The sequence below is a fragment of the Staurois parvus genome, unplaced genomic scaffold (assembly GCF_062004578.1).
Source record: "Staurois parvus isolate SC_StPar_1 unplaced genomic scaffold, SC_StPar_1.0 ptg000276l, whole genome shotgun sequence".
Lineage (NCBI taxonomy): Eukaryota > Metazoa > Chordata > Amphibia > Anura > Ranidae > Staurois > Staurois parvus.
Window position 1 is genome coordinate 560,417 of NW_028318072.1, and position 16,018 is coordinate 576,434.

The window sequence follows — 16,018 nt, forward strand, 5'->3', positions numbered from 1 at the left end:
ATTACTGAAGATTCATGTATGCATAATAAATGAATGATATCGCACCTGAGAAATACATGGGGTTTATTTGTTATTTTTAAGAATTGTCAGTAAAACAGTTTTCAGGAACGAAACTTCTTACATGATTCAAACCTGCAGGCGCTTACTCACAGATTCTATAAGCGAAACGCATAAAAGGATTTAATTGGTGTGATCTGCTATTCTGCCAATTTTATATGAATTAAATTAGAACTAAAGGCAAAACGTTTTCATTTTGGAGTAAAGGAGGTTTATTCCTTTTATTAGCCACGTGTGTGCCATTGGGGAGATTTCTCTTCACTTCTGTCTCATAGCAAAAACAAGAAGTGAGAGGATATTCCTCCAAAGTGAGGGAACCTCTGATACTGGTTACCAGGACAAATAGCGTGAATTTTCTTAACAGGTGCACAGACAAGAATAAAACCTGGTAGATGTTCTAATCCTTCTCAACTCTATCCAAAACTAAACAAAAGTTTTGCCTTTAGTTATACTTTAATACAGAAACTTCAAGTATTTCTCAGGTGTGCCATTGTCCATTTATTATGCATACAGATGCAGTCACTCTATGGGTATTCTGACAGGTGCTAGCTGTCAAAATACAATAGCCGACAGGGAAGATTCATCCATCCCTGCTGTTTTGTGTAAAAGGAGGAAACTGTTAGATTTCTTTTGTTCAGTGTGCAGGATGAACAAAAGGAATCTGTGTATGTATGGCCAGCTTTAGGCAGTTCTCATTGGAAGATTCCCCTCCTGTTCAAGTGACAACTCAAAATTTTTAATTACCCCATCACTTTTAGTCCCGGTGACGATGACCATCACAACAAATAGAGGGGTGAATCTGACAGCAATAAAATATGACAAATTCTGAACCCTCATCACTCTATCGAAAACTAAAACTAAAAAAAAAAAATAAAAAGTTTTGCCTTTAGACACATTTGAAAGTGATTGTAAATCTTTAATTATTTGTATTAATAAAATAAACATGTCATACTTACCTGCTCTTAGCAATGGTTTTGCACAGAACAGTCCTGACCCTCCTCTTCTGGGGTTCCCTACTGGCACTCCTGGCTCCTCCCCCCCGCTGAGTGCCCCCATAGGAAGCTGCTTGTGCCTGCTCGATCCCGAGCCGGGCTGTTTGCATCTATTCAAGCACACAGCCTGTCTCAGCCCTCCCCACACTCTGCTCACAGGTTTTCACTGACAGCAGCAGGAACCAATGCAAAGAAGAGCTGCTGCAGAGGCGCACAGCACTGGATTGAAATTGGATTCAGATAAGTATTTGAAGGGGGGCTGTGGGGCAGCTACTATAAAAAGGATTTTTACCTTAACCTCCCTGGCGGTATTCCCGAGTGTAGCTCGGGGTAAAGTTTCAGTACCACAAGCGGTAACCCCGAGCTACACTCGGGCTTACTCTGCAGCTCTGCTCCGGGATCCCTCGATCACTTACCTTGTCCTGCGCTCCCGCGATGTCCCTCCTGCAGTGTCCCCGGCAATGTAATCCAGTGGATGCCGGCATCCATCATCTGGGTTCCGTCCCCTGCGAGCGCCAGGACGTACGGGGGACGGAACGGTGGGAAATTTGAAAATTACAAAAAGTGACATTCACTAAATACACTAAAGTCACATAGTAAAACATTACTGTATCAAACCATTTCACATACATTTTGTCCCGAGTGCTTTGTCCTGTGCCCTGCCTGCATTTTTACTGTTCTTTCTGCCTGGAAACTGAGAAAAGTCCATGGCGTCCAAAAAGTGTCCCTTTAGGTCAAAATCAGTTTTAGACCAGCTAGAGAACAGCGATAGTAAATCAGAACCACTTGCAGAATTGAGTGATAATGATTCGTTGGGAAATTCCTCATCAGACACTGAAAACGATTTTGCGACTTTGCTCAGTGATGTGCAAACTTGGCGCTATATTTCAAATTTCAGTGTTTTTGGTTTGATTATATTATTGAATTAAATTTATTATTATATTATTATTATTTTTTATGATTATTTATTAAATTATAATTTATGATTTCATGTTTCAAGTTTTATCATACCCGGGATGTTTACTAGACTCTTGTTCGGACAGATTTCAGTGAGTTATTCCTAAAAATTACAGGCCTACAATATAAAACGCCAAATTTCCATGCAAAATAATGGTACCACTTTCAGCACCAAAAATCTGAAATAATCATACCGCCAGGGAGGTTAAAGGAGAAGCAGTTTTGGCTGTAATTTTCCTAGGGATCACAGGAGTGCAGGTTGTTCTGCACTCCTGTGACCCATTTTCCAAAGCCCGCTGTCGACTGATGTCACAGAGCTGGTCCAGGCTAGGGAAAGATACCGACTTTAAAGTAGGGATCCACCCAGATCCCAGGGATTGGAACCTGGCTCAGCCTCTCAGCAAGCTGCTGAAAGCCTGAGCCAGCGGCACCCACCCCCTCCACAGTATGGCGCTCCAGTGAGCGCCAAGGAAGGCAGAGCAGCAGAAAGAACTGAGTAATCAGTGGTCATCACCCTTAGAGCCAATGGAGGACAGATGCAGCATCAGACCCATGCTGTATCCACCTAGGTACAGTGGATATAAAAAGTCTACACACCCCTGTTAAAATGTCAGATTTCTATGATGTAAAAAAAATGAAACAAAGATAAATATTTTCAGAACATTTTCCACCTTTAATGTAACCTATAAACTGTACAAGTCAGTTGAACAACAAACTGAAAACTTTTAGGTGGAGGGAAGTAAAAATAAAAAACTAATATAATATGGTTGCATAAGTGTGCACACCCTTAAACTAATACTCTGTTGAAGCACCTTTTGATTTTATTCCAGCACTCAGTCTTTTTGGGTATGAGTCTATCAGCATGGCACATCTTGATGTGGCAATATTTGCCCACTCTTCCTTGCAAAAACACTCCAATACTGTCAGATTGCGAGGGCATCTCCTGTGTGCAGCCCTCTTCAGATCACCCCACAGATTTTTGATCAAATTCAAGTCTGGGCTCTGGCTGCATCATTCCAAAACTTTAATCTTCTTTTGGTGAAGTCATTCCTTTGTTGATTTGGATGTATGCTTTGAGTTGTTGTCATGCTAAAAGATGAAGTTCCTCTTCATGTTCAGCTTTCTAGCAGAAGCCTGAAGGTTTTGTGCCAATATTGACTGGTATTTGGAACTGTTCATAATTCTCTCTACCTTGACTAAGGCCCCCAGTTCCAGCTGAAGAGAAACAGCCCCAAAGCATGATGCTGCCACCACCATGCTTCACTGTGGGTATGGTGTTCTTTTGGTGAAGTGCAGTGGTGTTTTTGTGCCAAACATATCTTTTGGAATTATGGCCAAAAAGTTCAACCTTGGTTTCATCAGACCATAACATATTTTCCCACATGCTTTTGGGAGATTTCAGATGTGTTTTTGCAAAAATTTTGTCGGGCTTGAATGTTTTTCTTTGTAAGAAAAGGCTTCCATCTTGCCACTCTACCCCATAGCCCAGACATATGATGAATACAGGAGATTGTTGTCACATGTACCACACAGCCAGATATTCCTGCAACTCCTTTAATGTTGCTGTAGGCCTCTTGGCAGCCTCCCAGACCAGTTTTCTTCTCGTATTTTCATAAATTTTGGAGGGACATCCAGTTCTTGGTAATGTCACTGTTGCACCATATTTTCTGCACTAGATGATGACTGTCTTCACTGTGTTCCATGGTATACCTAATGCCTTGGAAATTCTTTTGTACCCTTCTCCTGACCGACACCTTTTAACAATGAGATCCCTCTGATGATTTAGAATTTCTCTGCAGTCTATGGCTTTTGCTGTAGAATGTGACTAAAAAAATGTCAGGAAAGACCTTCTAGAACAGCTGAACTTTATTTGGGGTTAATCAGAGGCACTTTAAATGATGGCAGGTGTGTACTGACTCCTATTTAACATGATTTTGTATGTGATTACTTAATTCTGAACATAGTTACATCTCCAGTTATAAGAGGGTGTGCACACTTATGCAACCACATTATTTTAGTTTTTTATGTTACTTCCCTCCCCCTAAAAAGATTTCAGATTGTTTTTCAACTGCATTTTACAGTTTATAGGTCACATTAAAAGTGGAAAGAGTTCTGAAATGATTTATCTTTGTCTTACTTTTTTACATCACAGAAACCTGACATTTTAACAGGGTTGTGTAGACTTTTTATATCAACTGTAAGAATGATTTTGAAATAAAAACAAACCCCATACTTGTCTTTTAATGCAGAAATGCATTAAAAAAACCTTTCACCTTTATAGCTACTTTAAGACCACACTCATACTAGTAGCAGGCAATTATGCTGATGTGCAATGTAAATGAAGGCTGTTGTTTCCACAGTTCAAAATGCTTCAATATACTAAAAGGCAAGTATGTGTTCGTTTGTTTAATTTTTCAGGAAACACATTATAACCAAAACCAAAGTAAAAACATGTAAACTCATAAATAAAACTGCTAATAATTGGTATAAATACTTGAAAAAGCATAAAGTAGAAAAACAGAAAAAACTTGAGGTCAAAAACACCTTTTTTACTATGTTATTTAGGTTGATTTACTGCGGGACAGATGGAATAGAGACTGTTCTTGTAGTAAAGTGAATTCTCATGTAGGAAAGTATATGTTGACTTGAATCATGTGCAATCAAAAATCTCTCATACAATGATCGGGTGTTCAGAGTGAACACAACTTCACCTTATTCACTAACTAAAGTCCCGTACATGCGATTAGAATATCAGACGAATGATCGTTCGTTTTATTTTCGCATGCTAGTTTCCATGTCAAAAATGAAGAGGTTACTAAAGTTCTGAAAATTCTTGTATGACAGAATAAAAAGTCCAAAGTGACGTAATGTATTGTATTTTTTCATATTGTATTTTGAGATGAAAACTGTACTGATTAAACGAAAATAATACGATCTGGTATCGTACAAGAAACATTTTTGTGCTTGTCCCTTTGAAAAATTTTAGATGAAAGCTGTGTACTAATGATCAGATCATACGATCGCTTCGAAAGTGGTATTTTGCATATGATTTTCTGATCATGTGTTCTAGGTCTAAGTAAACATACACTTTCCAAAGTCAACACTCACTTTGCTAAGCGAATCTCTATTCTTTAAGTAGATCAACCCACTGTGTTTCTACATGTGTACAACTACTCGTGTGTGAATGAAGCCTGTGCTATTGGATATGGACAGGCAGATGTCTGAGAAATGAAACAAACACTTATTCAGATAACCCCAATTAGTTGATGTGTGGATGTGAACAGGGCTGCTGTTAGTAAGCACAGAGCCCCATATAGCCAACCCAACAGAGCCCCCCAAAAACTCAGTTTACTAGGCGTCAGTTATGAATAAACACAGTGAGTGATCGGTACCGATCACTCGTTGTGTTCATTCAGGAAAGGAAGGGCTGGTAAATGCAACATATTTACCCGACCCTTCCCCCACTCTCCATCCTGAAGGCTCCCATCGTGTGCTAGCAGCTGAAAGCCAGCAGGAGGGAGAGTAGAAGAATCCAGTTTTTAGCTGCTGCAGAGAGAGCCATACAGGGGTTAGTTTCCGGTAATTGCACCCCCCACCACCACCATGAGGATCACCCTCCCTGCCTACACCCAGTTCACCCAGCTGCCTGGGTCCCCCTTATGGCCTGGGCCACGTACAGGAGGACTGGTGGTACCCCTTTATCCATGGCCCTGGATGTGAAGCACAGCTTGCCAGTGTCTTGCTAGTCATTAGAAACCAGTCACCTCCTGCACTTAAAGACCCAGGCAATTTGGACAGACTTTCCTTAGCGAAATAGATCCACCAATTATGAGCAATGCTGTGCAGCCCTTTTGGAAGGCTGGGGAAGCCTAGGACAATTCTGCAAAATAAGAACAAAGGAAGGTGCACCAGCCTTGCGCATTTCCTCAGCGACAACGTGTTAATTGAAGGGTAAAACAGATGTATACTCACATTTTATATACAATACTGTCAAATAGGACCAGAGTTCTGTGTGAGTCCCAAATGGAGGAAGACTCTAGAAAAATGGCTGACAGGCTTCGAAGGAAAATACCCTCTTCCTCAGAGCCAGTTTGATATGATATATCATCCTCCCTAATATATCTAATTATGGTTTATATATCACACCCATTAATGGGCTGGAATAATCAATGGGGGAGGGATGTCACATTCTGCATGCTTAGACTAAACAAATATATACATGAATAGATCCTTTAAAACACAACACTTATTATATATATAAAATAATAAAAACTCAAAATAAAACCTTTGATGAAAATTCATTTAAAAGTCATTAGAGCAATCCCTGACTGCCAATGTGCCAATGACTGATATACTTCCACAATTATAGATACGGCTTTCTTTGCCTGGGCAGGTGTCCCATTACCCATTCTCTTCCACCATCCCTGACCTGCAAAATCTTTCTAAAAAGGCCCACAATTGGAGTCCATTGGAGATGAATCAGAAAGCTGCTTTTTGCACCAGCTGTGGGTTTGAGGACATTAAACACTGAAGTGGGAGATCAGAAATTGCTGGAAATGGAAAGTAATTTTTTGGAAGGTTTGATCAGGTCAGAGAAGGGGAAGAAGAATTGAGGGACAGGGAATCTGCTCAGACAAAGAGATCAGTATTGTTTATGGTGTTATTCCTTTAGTCAAGGATCAGGGGCGGACTGACAACTCATGGGGCCCCCGGGCAATAGGGGATCATGGGGCCCCTGTGTCCTTGCCCAAACTCAAAAAAGCCTATGAAAAAGGCACCAGGGGCATCTCATGGGGCCCCCTACTGACCCCGGGCCCTTGGGCAGTGCACGATTTTCCAAATGGTCAGTCCGCCCCTGTCAAGGATCACCCTCCTGGTCAAAATCTATGAGCAGGAATGAATGCAGGGATCCCACTGTCTCGAATAGTCCAAACTGTGTTTATTTTAGTTTTTGCATGTGAGTCAATGTCTATAACAATACCAGCTCCGAACTATGATCTCCCTGAGCCATAAAGAATTGTGGAGATTAATCAGGGTCACGCAGGATCCAACAACATACTATAAGAACAGTCATTTAAATCCTATACACAAACACACACACTCACACCCGCATCATTCACATTTCCTCTCTCCCCCTTCAACAATGTATGAGAAAGACCCTCAAAGAAGATTATACATTACTAAGGATCCAAGGTATGCTTACCTTAGGGCCCATTTACACTATCGCATTGCTGTAAGGTGCAGAAATCTAAAAAGTGCATTACAGAGAAAGTTTGGGCTGCCACTGCTGATTCCAACTCTGGAAATGCAGGTTCGTTCTTTGTCAGGTCATTACCCTTTGGCAACAGTACTTTTAGTTCTTATTCTGGAACAAGTATGCAGTTAAGGACTTAATGACATGATTCTAGGTCATTTTTTTGCAAATATTAAAACCCATATACCAGCCAGTAAGTTAGTATTTTAATACGGAGGTCAGCAATGACAGCACATGTATTTCCTTTTGTTAATACTTACTTTAAGAAAACATCTAACATCTATCATAACCTGCAAAACAATATTTTTATGATGCGCTGGTCTGTGGTGCCCACAGTCCTTGGAGTGGCACTGTTCTTCTCCTTCCTTATCTGCCATTGGAGGGACTGGGTGGTGGGTCTAGTAACAAGCTAACTTAACCTCCCTAGCGGTCTGATTATGTCCATATTTCAAAGCGGTACATTTTCTTGCATGGAAATATGTATTTTTTTTATTGTAGGCCTGTAATTTTTAGCAATAACTCACTGAAATCTGTCCGAACAAGAGTCTAGTAAACATTCCGAGTATGATAAAATTTGAAACACGAAATCATAAATTATAATTTAATAAATAATCATAAAAAATAATATTATAATAATAAATTTATTTCAATAATATAATCAAACCAAAAACAATGAAATTTGAAATATAGCGCCAAGTTTGCACATCACTGAGGAAAGGCGCAAAATCGTTTTCAGTGTCTGATGAGGAATTTCCCAATGAATCATTATCACTCAATTCTGCAAGTGGTTCTGATTTACTATCGCTGTTCTCTAGCTGGTCTAAAACCGATTTTGACCTAAATGGACACTTTTTGGACGCCATGGACGTTTCTCAGTGTCCAGGCAATAAGAACAGTAAAAATGCAGGCAGGGCACAGGACAAAGCACTAGGGACAAAATATATGTGAAATGGTTTGATACAGGAATGTTTTACTATGTGATTTTAGTGTATTTAGTGAATGTCACTTTTTGTCATTTTCAAATTTCCCGCCAGTTCCGTCCCCTGTACGGCGCTCGCAGGGGACGGAACCCAGATGACAGATGCCGGCATCCGCCGGATTACATTGCCGGGGACACTGCAGGAGGGACATCACGGGAGCGCAGGACAAGGTACGTGAAGAACAGATGCCGGAGCAGCGCCGCATGGTAAGCCCGAGTGTAGCTCAGGGTTACCGCTTGTGGTACTGAAACCTTACCCCAAACTACACTCAGGAATACCTCCAGGGAGGTTAAAAAAGAGGAATGACCAGTTAGGCCATTGAGCTCATCTGTCCTACATTCACCCAATGTGCATGGATTTGTTGTGTTAGCACCATAGACCTGTGATACTGAAAATACTTTTATCATAACCGGCATAATAATATTTCTATGATCCACAGGCCTGTGGTGCCCACAGCCCTTGGATTGGCACTGCCCTGCTCCTTCCTCATCTGCCCCCCCACCATGTGCATTGGATGGACTGGGTGGTGGGTCTAGTAACAAGATAACTCAAAAAGAGGAATGACCAGTATGCCATTGGCCTCATCTGTCCCTCATTCACTCAATGTACACCAGGGGCAGGTGGCGATGGGAAGGATGGATTTGTTGTGTGTTAGCACCACAGACCTGTGATTCTGAAAATACGTTTATCATGACCAGCATAACAATATTTTTATGATCCTCATGTCTGTGGTGCCCACAGCCCTTGGATTGGCACTGCCCTTCCCCTTCCTCATCTGCCCCCCCCCCCTCCCCCCATTCGCATTGGATGGACTGATGGTAGGTCTAGTAACTAACTCAAAAAGAAGAATGACCAGTTATGCCATTGACCTCATCTGTCCCGCATTCACCCATTGCATACCAGGGGTAGGTGGTGGATAAGAAAGATGGAGTTGAGTGTTAACACCATAGACCTGTGGAACTGAAAATATGTTTTTATGCCTCAGTTGGTATCTATATATTATTCTTAAACTCTAGAGCAATATACTTTACAAAGTCTAGACACAAGGTTGTAACTAACTCTGCACATCAAATCTTAGGGAGTGTAAAATTATGTAGTGCAATGCCACCCTGAGAAAATGCATGACCCTGGTGTGAGGGTATGCACAGGGGCACCAGCAATGGGAACTAAATGGTACACCATGCTTTCCCTTGCACAGGGCCCTGTGGTCTATGTCCACACTAATGACTATCTTGATATAGCAATTCCATTTACCAATAATAATACAACAAGACATGCACACAGGACCCCAGCAATGGACACTAAATGGTATACTATGCTTTTCTCTACACAGGACCCTGTGGAGTCTATGTCCACACCGATGACCAGCTTGATATAGTAATACCATCTACAAATAGTAATACAACATGACATGCTCACTTGACAGATGGACAGACAGAGCTCAATAGCATGGGAAATACAACATACAAATAAAAACAAGCAGAGGCACACTATATTACACACAAAGATATATAGATATAGGAAGCCATGACACAAGTGACACCAGCACAAATGGTGTACTGACAGACGCGCAAGAGGAAGTAAGAAGTTTCTGTAAAACGCTTTCTAATCTCTCTCATTTATCTTAAGTGGCTGGGTTATTGCTGGGGGACCCCTCTCATGCGTGGCACTGTGTGTGCAGTGGGGGGGGGCTAGGCGGTGTGCCCCCTCCTTCCCAGAGGAAGCATCCAACAGCAAAAAAAATCTAATTTTCCAACAAATAGTTTGTCAGAAACTGCAGGACTGGTCATAAATCATACAGAGGGAGGAGGGGAGTGGAATATAGAGGAGACAGCTTGTGGAGACTTGGAGAGACAGACAAACGCAGGGAAAAAGGGGGGGAACCAAGGGGCCCAGTGTCTCCCCTGTACAGGACGAGGAGGGCGTGCATTGACATCTGACCCCTGCTGCATTTACCGTCCTACAATTAATATTATTATTACTTATTTTTAATTGCCTACATTAGTGCTGAGAGCTGGCCAAAAGAATTGCCATACACTGACAGATATCCTCTTGTGATGCGATTGATCTCAGTATTGCCAGTGACAGCTGGGTAATGGAGTAGCTGAACTATGACTTGTACTGACTATACAATCCAGAGGTGTAACTAGGGATTTTTAAATTCTAAACAGCCACCCACTCCCAAAAAATTGCCCAATTGCATCTTTGAATAAATCCATTCTCCTTTATACATTTCAAGTACATTGACACCTTTGACAGCTGTAAAATAGCTATTCCATCTGCTTGTCAGTCTCATGGATATAAGAGTAAAATATAAATACTTCATTTTCCTTCCGTCCTCCCTTCTTTCCTTTTCCTTCCTCCCTCCCTCTATTCCTTTTCATTTTTCTGCTTCCTACCCTCCTTCCTTCCTTCCTTCCTTCCTTCCTTCCTTCCTTCCTCCATTCCTTTTCCTTCCTTCCTTCCTTCCTCCCTCCCACCCTCCATTCCTTTTCCTTCCTTCCTTCCTTCTTTCCTTCCTTCCTTCCTTCCTTCCTTCCTTCCTTCATTCCTTTTCCTTCCTTCCTTCCTTCCTATCTTTCTTCCTTCCTTCCTTCCTTCCTTTCTCCTTCCCTCCATTCCTTTTCCTTGCTTCCTTCCTTCCTTCCTTCCTTCCTCCATTCCTTTTCCTTCCTTCCTTCCGTTCTTTCTTTCTTTCTTTCTTTCTTTCTTTCTTTCTTTCTTTCTTTCTTTCTTTCTTTCTTTCTTTCTTTCTTCCTTCCTTCCTTCCTTCCTTCCTTTCTCCTTCCCTCCATTCCTTTTCCTTCCTTCCTTCCTTCCTTCCTTTCTCTCTCCCTCCCTCCCTCCCTCCCTTCCTTCCTTCCTTTCTTTCTTTCTTTCTTTCTTTCTTTCTTTCTTCCTTCCTTCCTTCCTTCCTTCCTTCCTTTCTCCCTCCCTCTATTCCTTTTCTTTCTTCCTTCCTTCCTTCCTTCCTTCCTTCCTTTCATCCTTCCTTCCTTCCTTCCTTTTCATTCCTTCCTTCCTTCCTTCTTTCCTTTTCCTTCCTTCCTTCCTTCCTTCCTTCCTTCCTTCCTTCCTTCCTTCCTTTTCCTTCCTTCCTTCCTTCCTTCCTTCCTTCCTTTTCCTTCCTTCCTTCCTTCCTTCCTTCCTTCCTTTTCCTTCCTTCCTTCCTTCCTTCCTTTTCCTTCCTTCCTTCCTTCCTTCCTTCCTTCCTTCCTTCCTTCCTTCCTTCCTTCCTTCCTTTCTCTCTCCCTCTATTCCTTTTCTTTCCTTCCTTGCTTCCTTCCTTCCTATCTAGCATGACATTGAGGCTTCCATCTTCTCTGCAACTTGATTGACTACCCCTGGCGTCCCTCTCGCAGGGACATCTCTGGTAAACCAGTCTTTGGGATTTTCCAGCAAGATGCAAATTGTTTGCGTGTGAGAAAAGGCAGCAGGCTTCTCACTGTGTAGCACTAATGTATTGGGCAGCAAGGTGGCTACAATAAATGGTTAGCACTCCCACCTAGCAGAACTGGGCTTGTCAGTTTGAATCTCAACCACAACACTACCTGCCTGAAGTTTGCATGTTCTCCCTGTGCCTGTGTGGGTTTCCTCCAGGTACTCCAGTGTCCTCCCACACTCCAAAGACATGCTGGTAGGTTAACTGGATCCTGTCTAAATTGGCTCTAGTATGTATATGTATGAATGTAAGTTAGGGACCTTAGATTGTACACCCCTTGAAGGTTAGAGACTGATGTGAATGTACAATATATGTAAAGAGCTGCATAAATTGAAGGCGCTATATAGGTACCTGTAATTAAATACAAATATTGCAAGGGTCAAGATTTAAATTTGCCTGCATGTGCACCAATCTTTATTAGGATGAGCACATCCCAGAAAGGGCTATGTTTTCCACCCATCCACATGCTAGAATTTTAGATAATATTTGGTAATGATCTGTCACCTAATAGATGATGTTTTAACTCTCATACTTCTACGAAATGTTTGGAGGGCTCAAAGTATGACTAGTCTTTTTGCTAAATCAAAACAAGGGACAAAAAGGAATTGTCTAAAAAGTTCTATTTCAACTTTTTTCTTTCCATTCACATTGATTTCCCAAGGAAATCTGTTTTGATTGCTCCTGGCTTATACAAATTCTGTATTGTTCTTCTAGTTGTTTATACAACCTTAATGGAAGTTGTGCTGGATGTGAAAACTGGATGTGCTGGATGTGAAGATTCTACATTCCTGTGTAGATTTTGTGGGCAGTATACATGGGAATTTATGTAAAGTATTTTTCAAGTATGTGGATTGCAGTGTATAAATTCTGAATTTGATTTTTATAGATGAATGTACATTAAAACTTACCTCCAACCTGACATCAGAACAACCTTAAACTGATTTCAAATGCCCACATGCATGCACCCATACATAGCCTTCTCATTTATATGCAGCAATTAAAATACTCTATTGCCTTCCAGTGCTTTCATTCCCATTGGAATCTGATGGAATACTATGGCATAATAAAATGTGTTCTCCTGCCATACAAGTTGATGAATAAAACCTGCTCAAAACATTGTTGGGTCCTTCTACTTTTGGACCCAAATCCCTTCTGTCCTTCTTTCCTTTACAATTAAAGTATTTTTTTAGATTTGGATAGAGTGGAGGTGGATTAGAACACCTGCCAGTTTTTTTTATTGCTTTCTGCGTCCCTGTTAGGGAGATTCACCCTCTCTATTTGTCCTGTGTACTGTTATCACTGAGAGTAAAAGGAAAAGAAATTCCCAAATTCTGAGTGGTCACCAGAACAGGAAAAGAGGGGAAATCTTCCAATGGGTACAATAGTTCTGGTGACCCTGGTGACAACAAAGGATTCCTTCACTTTAATGGGATTTCCTCTCACTTCCTGTTTTAGCTATGGAACAGGAAATGAAGGGAAATCTCCCCAATAGGACACAAATAAAAATAACCGGAAAGGGGTTAGTTCTAGTTTAGGCCTCTTTCAATTCTACTGTGAAGATCTGTTAACACTGATGTTCTGTATAACTACCAAAATTGTATGCATGGACAAAATGTGGAAATATCCCCCCATTTTGAGACTTAAAAGGCAGATTAACAATAATTAAAATAAAACAATCTTTATTTATAAATAGATTTATTTCCAATACAGAAAATATGACACATCAACTTGAAATGCTGTACAGAAATACCCAATGCGTTTCAGAGACATGTATGACCATATTCTGTTGCTTATTTGAAGGCTGTCTGTTGCAACCCATAGCAACCAGCCATTTGTCTTCATATATCTAATTCAGAATAGGAAAGAAGTCATTTGACTTGGGCACACACCAGTGTTTTTGAAAAAAGTCCCCCTCAGGTATGACAGTTAGAGACAGATTTGAACAACACCAAACGAAAGGTGATTCTTCACTGTACAATTTATTAAACATCTGTACAACTACTTTTACAGTAAAATAGATGATACGCGGCTGTCCCATGGCCTCCATCTTTTGGACTTGCCAAATGTGAAGTATTATGTTTTAAATTTTATATGGCCACTCAATGGTTGATTCAGATTTACCAACAATCAAGTAGTGTGAGGGCCTATATGACTTTCATGCAATAAACCTATACTGTATGGAGCAACAACATTTTTACACAATGCTTTACATACTGTATGTTCACATCAGTCCCTGCCCCAAAGGAGCTTACAATCTAAGGTCCTTATCTCACATACTTATTAGGGCAAATTTAGACAGTAGGCAGTTAACCTACCAGCATGTTTTTGGAGTGTATGAGAAAACCCACACAAGTACAGTGAGAACAGTCAAACTCCATGCAGATAGTTTCCTGGATGGGATTTGAATGCAGAGCTGCAAGGCAAAAGTGCCAACCATTTGTTAGCAAATCTAAATGAGATTGCACAGTCAAATATTAATCTGTCTATCCAGTTCAGAAACACTGATTGACCCTACAGCAATGGCCCACCTTTAGGTGGTGTCACCATTTGTTATTTCCTCAGCTAACAGCCTCACTGATCACAATAAAGCCTGTGCCAGGTCAGACTTTCATAGTTCTATCACATCTTTATGATCAACATCTATAACAACACCTACATATAACTTGTTTGCTACATAATGCATGATTTAGTTTTCTTAAAATTCATAATTATTACAACACACATTTACATATTTACTGTTACTGTTTAGTGAGATTAACAACTAGGAAAATCACTTATTTGTAACATTTATGTATTTCAGCTTTTGCAAGTTTCGTAAATTTCACCGTATTGCTTTAAGAGTTAAGCCGGCCACATGTGTAGCCAGGACTGTAAAGTCGACCATAATGCACATGAATCAAAAATCTGGTTCGGCTGGAACTGGCCAAATTTTGATCCATCTATGGGCAGGCTGGTTGTACACAAGTTGATCTCTCGATTGACTTTTACTTTTGTACAACCAGAGTGTTGGAAACTTTTTACTCAATCTGTGCCGCCAGCTATAGCAGGTGGTACTGCTGAGTGTATTCTGATAGGTAATAGAACAGCGGGATGATTCCCCCATCAACATCAAATGTGTGGATGCCGAAATCGATTCATTGTCTGTCATTCAACCCACTGTTGAACAAAAGAAAACAAATCATGTATGGCCTGCCTTAGAAAACAAAGGCAACAAAAATGGTGAAAGGTTTGGGGATAAAATATATAAGGAGAGACTTCAGGAGCTTAAAAGAGAAGTAGGGACTTACAAAAAAACAAACATACTCACCTAGGTGGATGCAACATCGATCCGATGCTGCATCTGTCCCCCGTCGGCTCTGCAGTGACAACTGAGTGATCAAACACAGCTGATCGCTCAGTTCGCCCCCTATGCTCTGAGCAGAGAGCCAAGACTGTCAGTCATCAGTTCTCTGCTCTTCCTCTCCAGCGGTCACTGGAGCATTGGGCTGTAGAGGAGACGGGAGGGGCTGGCTCAGGCTCTTGGCACATAGCTGAGAGACTGAGCCAGGTGCCAGTCCAGGCATCTGGGTGGATCTTGACCATATGGTTGGGATCTCTTCCGAACCTGGACTGCCTGATTGATGTCAGCCAACAGCAGACTTTAGCCTGCTGTTGGTTGAAAACAGGTCACAGGAGTGCAGAATGAACTGCACTCCTGTGACCTACAGGAGAAGTACAGCCAAAATAGCTTTGACTATACCTCTCCTTTATTGTACAGTCTGGCGGAAAGATTGGGAAAGGAGACACTTGACTGAAACCTTTAAATAAATCAAGGGGGTGAGAAAAGTTCAGGAGGGCAGTATTTTCAATAAGAAGCTAAGATCAAGAACTCAGGGACATGACCTTAAACTAGCAGGAGGAAAGTTCAAAACTAATCTTAGAAAGTATTATTTTACTGAAAATGCAGTTGATGCTTGGAATAGACTTCCAGCAAAGGTAGAGAGTCAGTCAATAGTAAATAAATTTAAGCATGCTATACTTAACAAAAAAAATAAACAGCATGAATACAGTATATATATATATATATATATATATATATATATATATATATATTTTTTTTTTTTTATTTTATTTTTTTTATTTTTTTTTTCTTATATGTATACACACACACACAAAATGGGACAGGCTTGATGGACCACTCTGCCTTTTTCTGGCATCGCTCTTTTATGTTTCTTTTTTTTTTCCTGATGCTTACCCATGGCAGCACACATATGTGCTACCATATGTATGCTGCCATGGGTAGGCACCAGGAAACAATACATTAGCCAGAATAAGCAGATATTTTATACAGATAGGC